General features: G+C 44.3%; 1 protein-coding gene and 2 long non-coding RNA genes across 39 annotated transcripts in view; 2 read left to right on the forward strand and 1 right to left on the reverse strand.

The window, feature by feature from the left end:
• The window catches only part of LOC111770451 (uncharacterized), a 55,954-nt gene extending 54,048 nt beyond the window's left edge, over positions 1–1,906 (forward strand). Inside the window, exon 2 of the long non-coding RNA XR_002803729.2 lies at positions 1,734–1,906. This is a non-coding gene — a long non-coding RNA (uncharacterized lncRNA). The remainder of the gene's footprint in view (positions 1–1,733) is intronic.
• NRXN3 (neurexin 3) overlaps positions 1–18,608 on the forward strand; it is a 1,504,430-nt gene that overhangs the window by 341,320 nt on the left and 1,144,502 nt on the right. The window lies entirely within an intron of this gene.
• LOC102149182 (uncharacterized) lies at positions 13,080–17,613 on the reverse strand. Its single transcript, XR_289442.4, has 4 exons — positions 17,459–17,613; positions 17,142–17,352; positions 16,804–16,904; positions 13,080–13,328 (listed from the first exon to the last, which is right to left on the reverse strand). It is a non-coding gene; the product is annotated as an uncharacterized lncRNA (long non-coding RNA).

Genomic DNA, 18,608 nt, shown 5'->3' on the forward strand with positions numbered 1-18,608 from the left:
ACAGAGTTGGTCCTGCAAGCTTCTACCTCCATAACGTTCTCCTTCTCCTGGTTTCTCCCTGACAGTTCCCTCTTTGTGCACCCTTGATACAACTTAGGTGTTGGTGCCCAAAAGGAGACTACCTACTAAAGTCACTCATGCTCAATTATTAGGGAGGTTCAAGTGACTACTCTTCCAATGGTAACTGTGTTTTTAAAGAAAATCAGAAGGATAGTTAAAAAAATAATCTCATGCCAGAATTTCAGGCAAGCATCAGTTGGGAAGATATTTTTAGGCGCGTAGGCTATTATCAGTAAGGATCAACTTGCTCTGCAGAAGGCACTGGGAGCTCTGCCTGGGATGCCTGAGCATGGGGATTAGACTGGAGGTAGCACAGGACATCTGGATTTAGAGATTTGGGGGATAAGTCCAAGCTCCATTCATGTACCAACTATGTGACCTCAAGTTCATGTGACCTCTCTGAGCCTCGGTGTCCTCATCTGTAAAATGAGGACAGTACTATATATCTTATCTATATTGTCACTCTGTTATAAGAAACAAATGAGGCAAGAGATGTAAAGCCTTTAGGAGTCAATATAGTACAATGGTGGAGCATGAGGGTTGCAAGGCCTGATTGGTTGGGGTCAAACACTGGGCCCGACACTAAGCCTCAATGACCTTGTGCAAGTTTTTAACCTCTGCGTGCCTCAATTTCTCTATTCATATAATAAGGGTCATATAGAACCTTTCTGATGGGATGGTTAAAGATGAGATGAAATAATTTATAAGAGAGCACATGTACACATGGCTCATAGCACTCAGTTAACGGGGCTCTTCTCACCATCAAGTTACAGAGTGATAGACGCAGATGTAGGGCCCCATGTCACCAGAGAAGGGCCAGTCTGAGCCTCTTTTGGCTTTAGCTGAAGGATCAAGACTTGCTTTATTCCTACTTACGAATAGACCTACGGAATTAAAACCCAGTTCCAGTTTATTTTTCCCCTACTATCTATGTATATTTTCTCTCTTTTTCCCCTTTCCAATCCAAATGCAGAACTTGGTCTTCTGACTGATATCCACACTCTCTCTCCCTCTTCTATTTTCCCTTTATCCAACCTCCTCTCCCTCTCACTGTCCCTCTATCTTCCTCTCCTCTTTTCTCCTTCTATCTGTCCCCTCCCATCTTCCTCACTTTACCCCCCTCCATCCCCGTAGCTCCCACTTCTCCCTTTTCCGTAAGTGAGCTCATCAAAGCATCCTGTTGTTTTAACAAAGGCAAGTCTCTCCCTAGGAAAAAAAAATCATGCTAGCTTCTCCTCATTAAAGAATATTGGGGCTGGAAGTGCCCTTAGAGATCAAGCAGCTCAGAGGTTCTCAGACAGGGCGAGTTAGTTTTGATACCCTGGGCAGCGTCTGAAAAGCCAGGCCCTGCCCCCAGTGACACGGGATCAGAGGGTCAGCGTTGGGACTTGGTGTGATATTTATGTGGGGTGTCCCAGAATATGTTGATTTTAACACAGACAGACTTAGATTTCAGTCTTAATTCTACCATGTACTAACGGAATTGTCATGGTTGAGCTATTAAAACTCCCAGAGCCTCAGTAATAGCTGTTACTTGTGGAAAATAAGACCTTCCTCAAATAACAAGCAGTGACCAGCAGACTGGTCAACACATAGTAGGTGTTAACAATTGATTCTTTTCTTCCTTCCTGTGGTAAACATACCAAGTCCTGATTCTTTCTCTAAACACACAGGATGATGACCGAGGAAAGGAGCCGAAACGTTGCTGTGCCTGGTAGCTCATCAGAGAAAGGCAGAGGGGCCAGGCGGCATCATTGCCCCCACTCAGACTCCCGCCCACTGCCTCCATGCTTGCTCACACCAGCATGAAGCCAGGAAATAAAAATAAACACTTATCGTGAATTCACTTTCTCAGGACTATTTCAATTAATCTCTGCAACAACCCTGTGAAGTAAATACTATTATTATTTTTAACCACATAGGCTGGTAAAATGTCTGTAGGCAGAGCTCTTTTTCCCTACTATTTGCAAGTCTGGATCATTTTACCCCATCCCTTGTCTATGTTTTCAGATCCCAAATAAGTACTCCGGGTCTTGGATTCATTTCAACTGTAATGTATTGAGCACCTAAAATGGACGAGCTAGCAGCCAGTGTGAAGGGCCCTGAGAAGGAAGAACGGGAGGTTGTGACCATCTGGGGTTCATGTCCACCTGCTGTTTGAAACACTCCAGCACTGGCCGGCAAGCCTTGCTGCCATCCCTGCTGATTTCGAGGCTCACTCTGTTCAGGGGTCCCCAGATTGAGTTTGCCTCCAAATCTTAGCTCCAGAAGCTTTGTTCCTCTCCTGCTGCGGGGCCCTAGGCGCCCCCCCACCTCACCCTGGAGTTGTAGGAAAGGCTTCTCTCTGTCAGCAAGAATCCAGGGAGGTTATTCACCCACAGGAGGCTTGACAATGGTGCTTATTCTTTGAGTAGGAGGAACACTTGTGATTTCATGGTAACAAAGTTCCAATTTTGGTAAGTCCTGGGAGTTGAGCTGCTTTGTCACAAGCGCTATATTTCTAGCCCGCTCCACCCTCCCAGCCGGTTTATCTAAATCTCGCTCTTTTTCTTTCGTCATCGCCCATTTAATTTTATCTTTAAATCCATGGTCTAGATAACTCCCCAACTTAGCTGTACCCACAGCAAATGGCTTATTAACTCTCTACCAGGCAGTAAGGTTGTGGGGTGGGGAGAGGAATAAATGCAGCCTAGTTGGGATTTATCAGGGTTGGAAAGAGAAGGGAAAAGACACGCGTAACATTTTTAAAAAGAACCAGAAACCAGGGAGAGAAGAGTGTGTCGAGGGAAATGAAGGGTGCAATAGGATGGGAACAGATTGCCCAAAAGGCAGGTGGGTGGCAGAGAGTAAAAATAACCAGGGAGTGACCAAGCCTTCATTTTCTTTGAAACACTCCCATTTTAGGAAGCTATTGAAACTTCTAATTTTGTTGGCACATTGACACCTCCTCTTAATTAATGAAGGGCTTATTAGAAGGACCACCAAACTGGTCGCAGACAAAGAAAGAAGGGAGAATGCATTGAGCTTACTCGGCTTGGCAGTCACGACTGAGTGAGGTGCCGCTGGGTGTGCAGTTTCTGGTGGGTGAGCTGGAGTAGGAGCCTTCTGCTGGGCTCCCTTCCTCCCAGCTCCATGTGCTTGCTGCTGCCCTCCCAGGTCCACAGCACAGAAGCATGGCCCAAATAGGCTAGAGGGGGCCCCGTGCAGGACAGAGGCTCCAGAATCCGGCCTTCAAAGGAAAGGAAAAAAGTAAAATTCTCATCACATCTACATGCTTTGTCAAACAAAAGCTTCTACACAGAATCTTCCAAGTTGGCTACACCTGGGAGCAGCAGTTCCGGCTGCTGGTCTGTGATTCCGGGTCCCGAGCATCCCCTTTGATTGTTAATCTTTTCCACCTGCAGGATGTTCAGAGCACCAGGAACTCGAGCAGAGGGGTGTTGGCTGCTGCCATTTTAGCCTTTGTGGGCTAGTTTTCTGAGATCTGCAGGAGGGGCGGTTCAGGGGAGTGTCTTCCACTCTTTTTCAGACTTGAAACAACTAACCTATTTTCTGGGGGAGAAGGTCTATTTGATATGTCTCTGGATCCCGCCTTCCAGTCATCCACCAAATTCATCCATTTGTCCTGCCAAATCCCTCATGTGGCCCATTACATGTACAGCACAGAACAGTCAAGAGCACGGGTTCTGGAGGCTGATGTGGGGCTCACCCCTCAACTCTGCCACTCACCAGCTTGAGTTGTCTTAGGCAGTCACCTGCTATCTCTGTCTCCATTTCCTCATCTGTAAAATGGGGACCCTAATGGCATCCACTTCAAAGGACATTTGTAAGGGTTAGTGAGATGACAGATATGAAGAGGATAATACTGTGCCTGGTACATAGTAAGCACAAAATAAACAGCACTATAAGATTAACTTTCAAAAAGCCTTAATTTATAGTTTTGTGGCAATGTCCTTATATATTGGTCAAGGCAGAGTTTGTCAGATCATCCTTTCATAAATGGGAAAATCGAGTCGTGTAATGGATTGGTGACTTTTCCAAGGTTGACAACAAAGAAGGGATAGAAATGGCTCAGAGCCCACGTTCTAGTGTATTTATTTATTTTTTTTGGTTGCCACGCAAACATGCTCCTACTATCCCTTAGCATCCTTCATCCTGTCTCCACTAGTGCAACAGGGCACAGAGGAGAGTGGAGAATGCCATACAGCTGCCCCGCTTCAAAGATGTGTGGTTCAGAGGGCAGAACCCTTGACTTGGATAGTCACCCTGCCTTTGATCTTGGACAAATCACTTTATCTGGCGGAACTTTAAATCTGCCACCTTACCATGGAACATGATTATTTCCCTTTATAAGTGCATCTTAGGTATAGATTATATAGGTAAGATAGAAACTCAAAATGAAATATCAGTAAGGGCCAATGATGGAATAATGTTGATCCCGGAGAAAGAGAAGAACATTCTTTCCAACATTGTATAAGGAAAACAAACAACTTGTTTCTTAGAGGAAAACAGAAGAGGTTAAGCTACATCTTTAATCATTCTTTTGTTGTTTCAGATTTGTCTTTTTAACAAAATGAATAATGCAATTGGCTGTTATGGAAAGATGTTAAATTTTGATGATGTTGAAATGTGAGACTGGGATCGGGAAGGTGAGGAGCTCTAATTTCCCTTTCCAAAGGGAATGTTGCCATGTGTGTAGACCCTCATGGACCAGCCCTGCTCCCCATGGCTGGAACCTCTCCTCTAGCCCAGGCTGCTTTGGATAGGTGGGCATAGACCATTTTTCAAGGAGAACACAAAAGAAGTGAAGGTTTCCATTGGCTCTCCTTATTCTTCAGCCTGCCCAGTCTTCCTGGCAGCACTAATCCATATGTCTATTCTGCGATGCATGCCAGGAAGCTGGTTAAATTGAAATTTAATTTGTTAAACAATAACAGCATAGATGGCATCTCCATTTTAATCCAGAGCTCTTGAGACTCTAAAATCCTTCAAAACTCAACTAAATCTCAAAAGCTGTAATATCAGGCATTGCATTTTACTGACTGTAAAGGAAATATGTATGTGAGGGTGAAGTTTCCTGGTGCTTCTTAAACCAGCTGATATCAACCTCGGTGTGGGGACATGTTGATGTATCATGATCAGTGGTGAGATATATCACATGTAATATGTTACTAAATAATAATTCAAATATGGAAATTTTGCCAGATTTATTGGGAATGTAAATCAGATCAGATTCAGGGTCATTGCTAAAACAGCATCACTTCCCCTCACCTGCATTTGACGTGCTCCCTGGAGATTCTTTGCCGTGGGAGTGTGCCTTGCGTATCAATATCATTCATCATGCTGGTTGCACTAGAAAAAAAGGAATATATCAACTTTAAGCTCCTTTGTGTGAACAAATGCCTGATCTTCATTTTCAAAGACCCTCCAGGCATAGATTAGGGTCATTGGGTTTCTTCCTAGCAGATGATGGCAAGAAAAGTCACCTAGGCGATCTACCATTTTAATACTCCTCTTCCCTCTGATTCCCCAATATTTAATTGGATAAGGAAAGGACAGCATAATTGAGTGGAAAGAGCATAGGGTTTGACCCAAAGTGACTGACATTTAATAGGCTGTGTGGCTTCCAACAAGTCACTCGACCTCTCTGAGCTTTAGTGTTCTCATTTGTAAAATTAGGCTAATGAAAGTGCCTACTTAGTTTTGAGGATGAGAAGTAAGATGCATGAAGGTCTTGGCACAAAGCCAGGCACCAAGTGGCCTTCAGGTATTGTGACAGCTACAGAATTGCTGCTGTGGCTGTGCTTTCACATCTCCCTTCAGTGCCTGGTAAAAAGAGTCTGTTTTATCTGGGTGAGAACACAGGCTCAGCATCTAACTGTTCACAGGAGACACCTTTGCCTCCCTCACAGCTGGTACTTAAAGCATCAAAGATTATCTACACTCTAGGTACTTGTTAGATAATTCAGTCAGAACCCACTGCAACCCAGCACCTGCCAGAGGCTTGCCTATGGCATCTGACATTTATTTTTTCATTTACTGAACACATGCTCATACAGCTCATGTAGAGCTTACCATGTGCCCGGCACTGTTTTAAGTGCCCTAAGAATACTCATGTAATCCTCACAACAACTGTATGACATAGATACTATCACCCTCATTTTATAGATGAGAAAACTGAAGCACAGAGAGGTTAAGTAAGTTCTCCAAGATCACAGAGCTAGTAAGTGGCACAGCGGGATTTGAACTTAGGTGGTTTGGCTCCAAGAGCTTGGAACCTTTACTATACTGTGTGAGAAAGACTGCTTAACAGTCATGTTCACCAGCTATTCTTCTAGAGTAGAATAATAGTAGAAACCCTGGGTTTAGTGAGGTTATGAGAAAGCAAGAGACCCAAACATATGACTTCAGCATTCCCTTTCTCTTCCCTAACAACGTGCCGCCCTCAGTGCATGCGTCATCTGTTTAGATGGACATCCTGTACCTTTGCCAAACTTGTTGCAGGTCTTGTGTTCCATGTTATCCAATAGTCCTAACACGAGAACTCAAGTGATAAAGTATATAAGCAGAGTGTGTTTCTGCAAAGGATTTTGCCAGTTTTACTTGCCATGAAATGAAAACCACGAAGCTCATACAGTTCCCTCTCCACTTCCATTTCCATGGTTCTTGGGCCAACCTCTGTGCCCAGGTGCCTTCTGGTCAGGTACCTGCTGCTATTTACTTTCTCTCCTTCCTTTAGAGGACATCTGCTCTGTTTTTATCCCTGGTTGTTCTGTTTTTCTCATTGATAATCATATATAATTCCTCCAAATCTCTTGGATGTAGGAAGGCTATAAACTGTAAGCCAATAAGAAGCTTATGATGATTTTCTTACCATGTAAAATGTTTCAAGGTGTGTGGACGAAAGTGGAAGGGAGATGAAAAAATAATGATAAATTATATTATCTATTATGAATAGCTCCCATTGACTCATTGCTTGCTTTGCAGTGGGCACTATGCTGAGCGCTCTGCATATATTATCTCTTTTAATCCTTGCGGACATGGTTAATAAGCAATAGGGTTCTAATTCAAAACCACATCTTTCTGACGTCAATGCTTGTCCTCTTAAACCACTACACCACACTATATATGAATTCTGTTCCGACATAAATCTCACATTTTGCCCAAATCAATCACATATCTTTTTCTCCTTTTGACCTCAGGTAAAGAGAGTTGAACATAAGCCTTTCAGTCTGTAACACACTATCGCCAATACTGCAAGGTCCTTCTCGTTTTATTTTAATTTCTTTTTTTTTTCAAGGAAGATTGGCCCTGAGCTAACATCTGCTGCCAATCCTCCTCTTTTTGCTGAGGAAGACTGGCCCTGAGCTAATATCCATGCCCATCTTCCTCTACTTTATATGTGGGACACCTACCACAGCATGGCTTGCCAAGCGGTGCCATGTCCGCACCCGGGATGCAAACCGGCGAACCCTGGGCCGCCGAAGCAGAAGGTGCACACTTAACTGCTACGCCACCGGGCCAGCCCCGTCCTGGTTTTATTTTTTGCCCTCATCCCTAATCATACTTCCTATTCTCCATTTCCAGGGACACCCATTACAATAGTTTATATCTTTAAATAGTTTATATCTTTAAATAAGCATATACCGTTGTAAGAGAGGTACTATGATTTTGTTGTTATGCATTTAAAATTTATATTAATGGCAGTGTGCTATATTCCTTGATGTGTTTCTTATTTCTTGAGGATATTTTCATTCAATACTATGTTTTTAAGATCTTTTCATGTTGCTGTGTTTGCATTTAGTTTCTTCTTTGTAACTGCTGCACAGCATTCCACTGTACGCATCGACCATGTCTTCCCTATCTGTTACTCTAGTGCTGGAACTCTGCTCCAACTCTGCTTTTTCCAACAGTGTGGTACATGGTGCTGAGTGAGAACTTCTTGGGGATATACTCTCAGGAGTGGCGTTGCTGGGTTATAGGGCATTTCCATGCTTAATTACACCAAAGACTTCCAGATTGCTTTCCAGAAGGGCTGCACCAGTTTAAACTCCCACCAGCCATGCACAAGAAAAAGTCCCAAACTGCCACAGCCTTGACAATACTTGGCATTATCCACCTTTGTTGTTTTTTTTTTTTCTTCATTAACCCTTTGTTACAAGTCATGCTCTTACAGAAGTATATGTGGACTTAGGTGAAAAAATCAAATGTACCCAAAAATCAAAAACACACCACACAAAGTAGTATGTACATTCCCGTATTTGTACCGGAGGCAGCAGGCGCCAAGGAAAAAGTTCTTCTAAAATGACCTAGCTCCTAGAAGGTTGGTCTGTGGAGCGTGGCCTCAGGCACAGCATGGGGGCCACCTGCCTCCTCCTGCCGCCCACAGGCAGGCGGGGGCAGCACCAGCTCCTGGAGCCTCCTGGCCAGTGGCCACTGCGGGCCGCTGAGCACTGCCCCAGACAGACCCTTCAGGCTAGGGCAGCATGCCTGGCCCTCTGGGGTCAGCAGCCATGACATCCCAGCTCTCAGGGGCTTCAAGTTCAGCTGAAAGGCACACTCAGAATCCCTTGGTTTAGTCCATTCTTTCCAGAAAGCTGTTGTTCAGAATGACCCACACCGAGAGTCTGTCTGTATACAGAGTGCAGTGCTTCCAGGGGCCGCAGGCAGGGTCCACCTCGCCCCTGCCGCACCCTGTAGAAGGAGGTGATCTAGAGGTGGCTGTCAGGGCCCTGAGGGGACCCGAGGTGGCTGAGCGGCCCTCCTGCCCTAGTCTGCCTAGGGGTGATCAAAGGGCAGCACCTGCACAGAGGTGTTGAAGAGCTTCTCCTCGGGGTGCCCAGCGTTCCTGCTGTGGAAGAACCACTCCAGACGCCCGGGAAGAGGCAGTGGAGCAAGTGCCCTGCACCACGGAGGCCCAGGAGAAACCTGCATGCAGGGAGGCCGTCTCCAGGGGGAAGTGCTGCTACATCTTCAGGCTCCTGCCCCCCTCCACCTGTGGGGTCACGTGTTCCTTCTGGACACCTGCTTCCCAATGTCCTTGTCCTTCAGTGTCTGGACCTTGCCTACTGGCGAGGAGTGCCCATGTGCTGAAGAGGGATGGCTTGAAGCAGATCTGCAGGTTGTCCTTCTGCTGCTCCCAGGGCTTCGCATTCTTCTCGGGGTTGCAGATCACCCACAGATTATGGTCCAGGGGCCAGTCCATGGGTTTGTCCTGGTAGAACATTTTCCACCTTTGTCATCATTGCCATCTGATGTATAGAAAATGGTATCGCATAAATAAAAGCCCTCAACAAAGTTCAGAAGACTCAAGCATGCCATCGAGGCAGCCTGGGATGGTTTAGGTGGGCCCGGGATTAGACGAACAGGGGCAGGGGAACTGCAGCCTTCCCTCTGAGCCCTCCCTAGCAATTGGCTTATGTGTCTCTTATAACATCTCACATTGCTTTGCTTTGTGCAATAATTTTTTGTGTACTCATTTCCAGTGAGCACCCAATGGGTTGTAAACCATGTTTCTTCCTCCTCTTTGCATATCCTGCAATGCTTTGTTTGCAGCAAGACCCTCAGTAAGTGTTTTCTAAAATGAAAAGTACTGCCTGTTAATAAGAGTCTGGGAAAGGATGAGTTGGAGGTAGCAGCAAAAGCCACAGGTGACCCTTTTGTATTCTGATGGGGTGAGTCAGTCTGTCTTTCCTTTTCTGGACTATTCACCCACCTCACTTCCTCTCCCCTCCCTCCCGCACCCCTCACTTTAACGAGAGGTACCTACTTACATTAGGATAGATGAACTATGTGAAACTGCTCTGGCAAAGCAAGGCTTTTGAACATACAGGATTTTTCCCCTAAATTGACCACTGAAAATTATGCTAGGCTATTGACTCATTGTCCTCTCTGGTAACCTCCTGGCTGGGCTTGGAAGGGAAGTTCCCAGAGACAGCAAACACTTTTCTCTTAGCCAGGGACTCAGGTCCCAACCTTGAAGGGCAGAGTGGATGATGTGTTTCATAACGCATGAGTGTTTATTTAACAAACAGCGATGCTTTCTAATTAAACCATTGTTGAAGATACAGACAGCATAAGCTTTCCCTCAAGGCTGGTACTCACTGACTTTTCCAAGATGCTGACCCCCTCATTAGCCCACTGGCCTTTAGGGTAGTACGTGCTGGGGGAGCCATTAAGAGTGGGCTGGGTCAGTGTGGCCATCACTGTTGAATCATTCAGCAGCTGAAGTTCAGGCTCTGGTGTAGAGTTTGGCTTCTCCACCCTGAATTTCTCTTTATGTTGAAGCTGTTAGCGTGGAGGGAAGTCTGGAGACCTTTATAGTGGAATGTGGGGGAAAAGAGAGTTACAGGTAAACTCCTGGAGGGAAGGTCCCTACAACTTCTGGCTTTAAGGAGTAACTAGTGGTTCTTGCAAATCTCATCTAATCCCTTCCTGAATTACCTTGAGATATAGTTGCATTTAGGTTTCAGGACTTCATTTATAGAGCTGAGTTCCTAAAAGAGTAAACACATTTCAGAGTTATGCTTTCTCAGGATGCTTTTTCTCATGATGGTGAGTATATTAGTCAGCATAGAGTTATTATGCTGCAGTAACGAATTAACCCCCGAATCTTAGTATCTTAAAACAACATAGATTTATTTCTTACTCATATTACAGATTGACCACTGGTAACAATGGGACCCTGCTTATCATAGACGTTTAGGGCCTTAGACTGAGAGAAGCTCCGTCATTTTATGATGTGACCATCTCCATACTAGTCTTTAGCAGAGGAAGAGAACAAGGTATATATGTACCGGCTCTTGAATGCTTTTATCACTTTCATTGTCCAAAGCAAGTCACATGATCATGCTTAATTTCAAGGTGCTGGAGAAGTGTAATTCTCCTGTCTTCGCAGAGAGAAAAGAGGACTGGAAATAATGTAGAATGTTATTAATGTTTACCACAGTGATGTTGGACATCGGAAAATGGTGAGAGCTTTGATAGATGCCAGAGAAGAGAACCGTAGATTTATAATGTCACACTATACATCTTGGAAGGCTAGAGGTTCATGCCACAGGGCACACAGAGGGAAAGAAGTGAGAAGCTAAGGTGGGATTTTGCCCACACCTCTCCTTCAGGTAAAGCAGCATTGCTTTACAGTATATACTTCTTTTTTTTGAGGAAGATTAGCCCTGAGCTAACTACTGCCAATCCTCCTCTTTTTGCTGAAGAAGACTGGCCCTGAGCTAACATCCATGCCCATCTTCCTCTACTTTATATGTGGGACGCCTACCACAGCATGGCTTTCGCCAAGCGGCGCCCTGTCCACACGCGGGATCCGAACCGGCAAACCCCGGGCTGCTGAGAAGCGGAACGTGTGAACTTAATTGCTGCGCCATGGGGCAGGCCCCAACAGTATATACTTCTAAAATAATGTCTTCCAATCCTGCACTACCCTGATCACTTTCCCTAGAACATGCTTCAATTTGTCATTGGCCCTTCTTAAATTCAGCACTTGGCCATGAATATACTCTTCGATACGTGGTTTCATCAGTGTAGAGGCCAGCAGGGTTGCTGGTTTCCCTACTTTGGATTCTTATTTTGGCAATTAACGTTTCACAGTAATCCATCTGACAATCATATTATACCTCTGGCTCATTGTAAGCCTCATAGGGGTTTCTCTAACCCAAGGAGGCATATAAATTTAAAAAGAAAACAAAAGTAGCAGGTTGTGGTAGATTGTAATTTTCCAAGATGTCCACAGTAATATTTTCTGTCCCATACACTCTTCTGTGATATGTGCTTGATACTCTCTCATCAAGGTCAAGAGAGAGAGTCTCTCTTTCCACCCTCTTGAATCTGGACAGGCCATATGATGGCTTCAACCAATAGCATATGGTGGTTTAATGCTGAGGCAGTTCTGGAAGTAGCTGTTAACTGGCCTGGCAGCTTCTTCTTTTTACTTGGAAGCTAGTTAAGTGTGACTGCCAAGAGATCACCAGGCTGTGAGAAGCCCAAGTTTGGCAGAAAGGACTTGGAGAATGAGATGCAACATACAGAAAGAGAGAGGCCAAGGAGATGCCAGGTATGTGAGTGAAGAAGCCATCTTGGATGTCCTGCCCAATCGAGGCTTCACCTAACACCAGCTCCAGCTGCAACTGACTGCAGCCACGTGAGACACCCCAAGAGTAAATCACTCAGCTTATCCCAGACAACTCACAGAACCATGAGAAATAATACAATGTTTTGAAACACTACATTTTGAGCTAGTATGTTATGAAGCAATAAATAACCAGAATATAATTTGGTGCCAGAGGCAAGCTCTTAAGATTCTTAAAAGTCGTTTTGTCTGAAGAGTGTTAGAAGACATAACCTTATGATCCTAAGAAGTCATTTTCTAGTTGAGAGATTCTATAAAGCATCACCTTATTTTTTCCTGGGTGTTAACAAAATGTGTTAAGTTGTACCTTTGATCTGAATGTAATCCTAAGGCTACATTTTATAGGAATTTCATCTGTGCCATGAGCCTATTTCTTATTTTGAGAAACTTTTGCTGGTAGGAAAGCTGGAAATGAAAAGAACTTCTATTTTCAAACACTTTAAGGCCTGACTCCTCTATATTACCTCTGTTTGCGAATTGAACGATTCCTTCTTTAACTCATCTCTATTTATATCTTACCATAAAGAGATAAAAGAAACTAGTTAGCACTTTTGATAATCTGCCTGAGAATTTCCTTAGCCAGTTCCACCAGTTCATTGGGTATATTTTCGCTTTTCATGTTGCGCAGGTAACAGTTTTGCTAAACTTCCTGCCACTTCATAAGATTTCTCACCTTTTCTCCAGCCTCCAATAACAATTTTCTCACTTTCCTTCCAGCTTCCACTTACATATTTCTAGAGGCTCTTCAATCTCTGTTTCTGGCTCGTCCCAAGGCCAACGCTATATGTTTTAGGTTTTGGATTTGGTAGCACCCCACTTCTTAAATCAATTTCTGTTGTGATTATTTATTGTGGCAAAACAAACTGCTCCAAAACTTAGTGGATTAAAGCAATGAGCATTTTATTATGTATCACAATGCTGTGTGTTGACTATGAATAGTTGAGTATTTTTCTACTCTATGTGATATCAACCAGGGCTGTGATCATCTGGTGTCTCAATCAGCTGGGACATCAAAGGCATCTCATTCAGACACATGACTAGCGGTTAATGAGAGGACTCAGCTGGATAGAACTTCCATGTACCCCTCCATGTGATCTAGGCTTCTCACACCTTGGTGGCTGGATTCCTAGAGGAGGTAACATAAGAACAAACATTCTTGGAAAGACAAATAGAAACTACAAGACTTCTTATGACCTAGTTTCAGGAGTTACTCAGTGTCACTTCCACCATATTCTCTTGATCAAAGCAAGTTACATAGCTAGCTCACATTTGAGGTGAGGACACTACACAAAGGCATAAATTCTAGGAGTCATTGTTCATTTGGACCCATCTTTGGAGACCAGTGACTTAGGTGGTTAGAGACTTGATGGAAACAGCTTTGATGAAAATGTGGTTAAGATGAATTACATGAGGTCTGATTGTTGGTTGGCAAGTTGTCCTTATTCTGGAGCTTAGGTGAAGAGAATAGTGGTGAATTAGCCTTTGTCTAGATCCATCATCTGAGAAGTAACTATATCCAATTAGCAATGGACAGGGCTTGCTGGCCATAAAGCACAGATAACCTTTAGTCTCTGACCATGTTTCTTCCACAGTGGCATCAAGCAGTTTTTTTAATGAGACCTATTGAGATGTACTGACAGGTCTTTTCTTTTCCTTTCACGTCTGGTTTATCCACTTCCATGTTATTGCTTTATCAAGATATAAGACCTAGGATTTTGAGATGGGTATGTAAGAGCAAAAGAGAGCTAGAATGATATTCTTTTTAACCTGCCTCTCAGCATTGTTAATGGCAGCAGGGTGGGGTTCTAAAGGCAGAGCAGGAATGGCTTACAACCTATAGCAGAGGATCTGGGGAGTGGGGCCCTGGGGAGCTGGGAGAGGGAAGCAGAGCTGGAGGATGTTTCCATTCCATGACAGTGGCTTTTGCCTTTGAGGCAGCAACAGTAATATTTCATGTCTTCTGTGGTGTCTCCTACCTTTAAATGTCAGTCTCTGCAGCTGCCTTATCTCCTGTAGCACATTTCAATTAGGTATTCCAAATCACACTCTTTTCTTCCAGGACAAATATGCCAGAGGTGATATTTACTGTTACAGCAGTGTTTTAAATACTTGGGGGGAAAAAGGCCTAGTGAATAGCAATTTTTCCCTTATAATAATAATAAAACACAGTAATCATAGAGAGAAGAGGTGAATTCTGGGTTTGATGCCAGTAACTGGCTGATTGAAGTGAACATCTTTTGTCCCCGCCCTCTTTTGCTCCCCTCCTCCCATTCCTGCCTCAGTGTGAAGGTTTTAAAGCTTGGCTCTGTCAAGAGCACACTCCCACATCTTCTTCATTGAGTTCACAAATGCCTCTTAGAATGGTTTCTGTCTAGAGACAATTGGACTCCTACTTCACCCACTGCCTGTTCCTTCCTTTGTTTTGATGAATGTTTGCATGAAATCAGAATCAATATTTCTCTAGTAATTTACCAGGCACTAATTCTTGTCACCAATGGGGCATTTTCAGCTCTCAATAGAACACCATCAACCCCACCTCCAGGAGGTATATGGTTGAGAAACTTGTGTTTTGGGATCAAGTCTCAATTCCTTGGCCTGATATTGCATTTTTCAGCTTATACCCATTTGTCCACTGGACTGATGTCTTCATTGCCTCCCTAGCAGATTTTGCACGTTCCTCCATCCAAACCTCGTGCAGTCCTCAAACAGTGCTTGGCACATGGTGGTGGTGGTGGTGTCTTAGTCATTATTCTCCCCCGTATTGAGAATCCTTCCATTAGATCTCTTCTCCACATTTTTGATTCCTGCCCATATTTAAGAGATCAGATTAGGTCCCACTTCCTCCCTTAAGCCTTCTCTGACCTCCTTAGCACTCCGTGCTGCCCTGCTTTCTGAATTTTTAAAGTGCTCATTATCATCACCACTCGTTTGGCATTTGGCATGCACTGTTTTATACTGTTTTGAACATTCACATGTTGTCTACCCAAGTAGATTGTAAGTGCCTTATCGGCAGGGGTAAATTTGCCCTATGCTTATTGCATATCCCCTCAGAGTCCAAGGTAGTTCCTTGAATGTAGAAGGTGCTCAGTTAATATTCATTGATGAAGTGGACAGATCAAGGAGTCAATGAAAGCCAGGATCCTAAGAAGCCTGCCTTTTGGTGCCGTTCTACTCAGTTTGGACATCATAAACTTGCCTAAAACAAAGCCTTTCCACTATAAACCGAGTTCTACTACGATTTCTCAGAAGTGAAGGCTCTTGCCCCAGCCTGATCCCTGAAACCGATGGTTCAGGTCAAGAGCTTTCCTGCATGAGAGAGTTCTCAAAGTGTCTGAGGTTTGCCATATCCAGTGCCTTGACAATCAAGGTGTCTTGATCATTAGAATGAAGGGGCTTATAATGTCAAATTCAAGTCCATAGCAGACTGGAGTAGAATCTCATACAAGTTTCAGTTTTGTCTCTGCCATTTACTAGTCAATTTCTCTATGCCTCAATTTCCCCATCTATAAAATAGATTTAATAATGGCTGTCCACATTATGGGGTTGCTGTGGGTGCCAATGTGATAATAAATGCACAAGTATTTTGGATATTGTACAACCCTATCTGAAGGTCAGGAATCAGGTAGGCAGAATCTTATAACCATCAGCTCATGTTTACTGGGCGCTCACGCTGTACATAGCTGTGCACTGGGTATAGACAGAGCTCTCCCTGTGTAACAGTAGAACAGCTGAGGAATTTTGTATTTAGTGTGGCCTGAACTCTGATCCACAGATAGATAAAAGCTGGGAAAAGAATTATAGCCCAGCAATCACATCTGAAAGTTTAGCTGTAAAGATTAGCTTGGGTAAGAAGGGAGCTAAGTGTGTGGCAAAAATTTGACCCTGGGCATGCCTTGAACACTTTGGATTTCAAGAGATTCTATCCCTTAAACATTTCACAACACCCTGATTTTGCTCCCTCCACTCACTGAAAGTTCTTTCTCTGTGAAGACTTTTTGGTTTCTTAGTTGATCAGTTGTAGCCAACTTCCTGATCACAATTGCCCCTCCAAAGTTATCCTGGGAGAACGTGCTAAGTCTGCTTCCCCGGAAAGGACACTCTAAAAATCTGATGCCCCTGAGTGATGTCACACTGCTGCTGGCTTTGGCAGCAGCCCAGCAAGGAGGAACAGTGACTTTAGGCCCAGGGGGTCCACCTTCCTCAGCCCTGTTTTCATGTAAATGTCGCTGCTGGTGAAAGGAAGTAGATGCAGAAATATCTGCTTCCGAAGCAGAACTCCCTCTGACTAAGAGGTTGCTGGGCTTTTTTTCTCTTTTTTCTTTAAGTTTTCCATGTGGCATCAGCAGCTGAGTAAGGGAAAGCTAAGGGGTTTAAGCGTGCTGGTGCTCACTGGGCCAGATTAATAACCCAGAGCCTTCCAAACTGACTGTTTGGGGTGTGACAGACTAGCCAGAGAGCACTGGGTTGTGGCAAACCCTGGCTGGAAAACCAGACTCTATCAGAAGTGGGAGTTGACTGCAGTGATGAAGTGACAAGCTTTCCACGCTTCCTCCCTGCCTCCACCTTCCTCCTTGCCTTGCCTCTCTTTCCTCCCATTTTACCGTGCGCTTCTGAGATGGCGGCACACCAATGGCTCCAGCCTCTGACAGCTGCTGCCCTCTGCTGGCGAGAAAGCGTCAGTCCGTTTGGGAGGTTCTGAGGTCTGTAACAAGAAACGAGCTTTAATGCAGACCAAGTCCAGTCTGTGGCTAGTGTGTGATTTGACTTGGGGAAGAGCAGAAAGATTCAGAGTGCCCCTTCCACCAAAATATTTCCTGAGTGACCTCAGCTTGGCACAGGTCTTTGGAATCCAACCCTTAGGGATTCATTGCTTTGAAGCCTTCAATTCCCTGTTCAAGAGGAGTGTCCCTCGGGGAGGCGACTCCTGGCTCCTCCTTACCTTGGTCAGACGTTGTAGTATTGAGGTTCTCCACCATGGATGATCCTTAAAAACCGTTTGTGACTCTGGTTGCTGGATTACCTAGACACAATCCTTTCTTGATGGAAGGCAACAGAGGGAATTTGAGTCTTGAGGGGGCTGTAGAAGGGTGGGCCTAGAAGTAGTCTCTTGGCTCAAAAGGAGCCATCCAAGAGTCGGGGTTCTGAGAGATCTGGAGGAAGAAGAATAGGAAGAACCAGATGAGAGTGAGGAATATGGTCCAGTTATGAGAGAGGAAGAGTGTCTAAGAAGGTAGATGATAAACTGGCCCTTATTACTTCTCAGCTTTCCTCGGAGCTGGAAATGCTGGTAGACTGGCTTCAGGAGGAAGATCCCCGTCTCTAACAGAACTATAGAGTGATCTTGGTGCTTCTCTGGATCTTCAGCTTAGAATACAGCCCAGCCAGACGGGAGCTATGACCTCACTGACCACATAGTAATTCTACTGGAGGGATTTATTTTCCTACACGAGCTCCTGCCAAGACTCTTGGTTAGAGCTAATGGGGCTCCCCCAGCCAGCGAGCGTCTCCTAGTGATGTGCGTAAACAGTGCCAGGCAGGAAATAGATTTCCTGTTCTTAATGGGCTTGTTAAACCTCTTATTGAGTGGGATTTAAATGACTTTAGTATGAATAATAATAGGAAGCAAGCATTATTATTAGTAGTAGAAAAATTATGATGTCAGCTCTGACTGCCCCTTCCCATTTTAATCCTGCCAGCTGGAGGTCCTTTTGCCAATAGAGCCCAGGGATGGGTGGTGAGTGACACTGGGACCAATAATTGGGGGAGATGGCAGACGTTTGTCTTTGTTACCTGCAGCCTTCCAGTGCTGAGCCCTTTTCCACTTTTATAGTCTTTCCTCCTTCATCATCTCTTTCATTCAGGGTTCTCAAGCTCTCATCCTGTCAGAGAAGGACCTACAAACTTCCTTCTCTCTCTTTATTTTACTTTGGGTTGAAAGGCATGGACAAAGGTTCTAAGGTTAAATTAAGGTATTAGGTGGAGGAGATTTTAGAAAGGGTGGTGGATCTTGGAAGAAGCCCATGTAGAAGCAGGGCTAATGTTCTCATCTCTGATTTACAGCTGGGACTGGAGGTATGAAATGTATCCCAGAATTTAGTAATTTATGTATCAGTTTCACTGTTTTTACCATAGTTTCCTGCAACTATATTGGTTTTTTTTTTTAATACTTATTCTCTCATTTGACTTAAGTAGATTTGGCATCATCTTAAGCAGTATGTCTGTGAAATCATGGGTTCAATGTATGAGCCAGGTTTTTTTACCCAATACATATTAAAATGAATACCTAACAGCTAAATTTTTTAAGAAGTTTGTTCCTGTGGCAAGTGTGTTATGCCCTCGAAGGAAAGTGTACCACACTTCTGGAAGCACTGCTGTAGAGTAGTGGCTGTCAAATTTTAGTGGGCAT

Source organism: Equus caballus, chromosome 24 (assembly GCF_041296265.1).
Source record: "Equus caballus isolate H_3958 breed thoroughbred chromosome 24, TB-T2T, whole genome shotgun sequence".
Classification (NCBI taxonomy): Eukaryota; Metazoa; Chordata; class Mammalia; order Perissodactyla; family Equidae; genus Equus; species Equus caballus.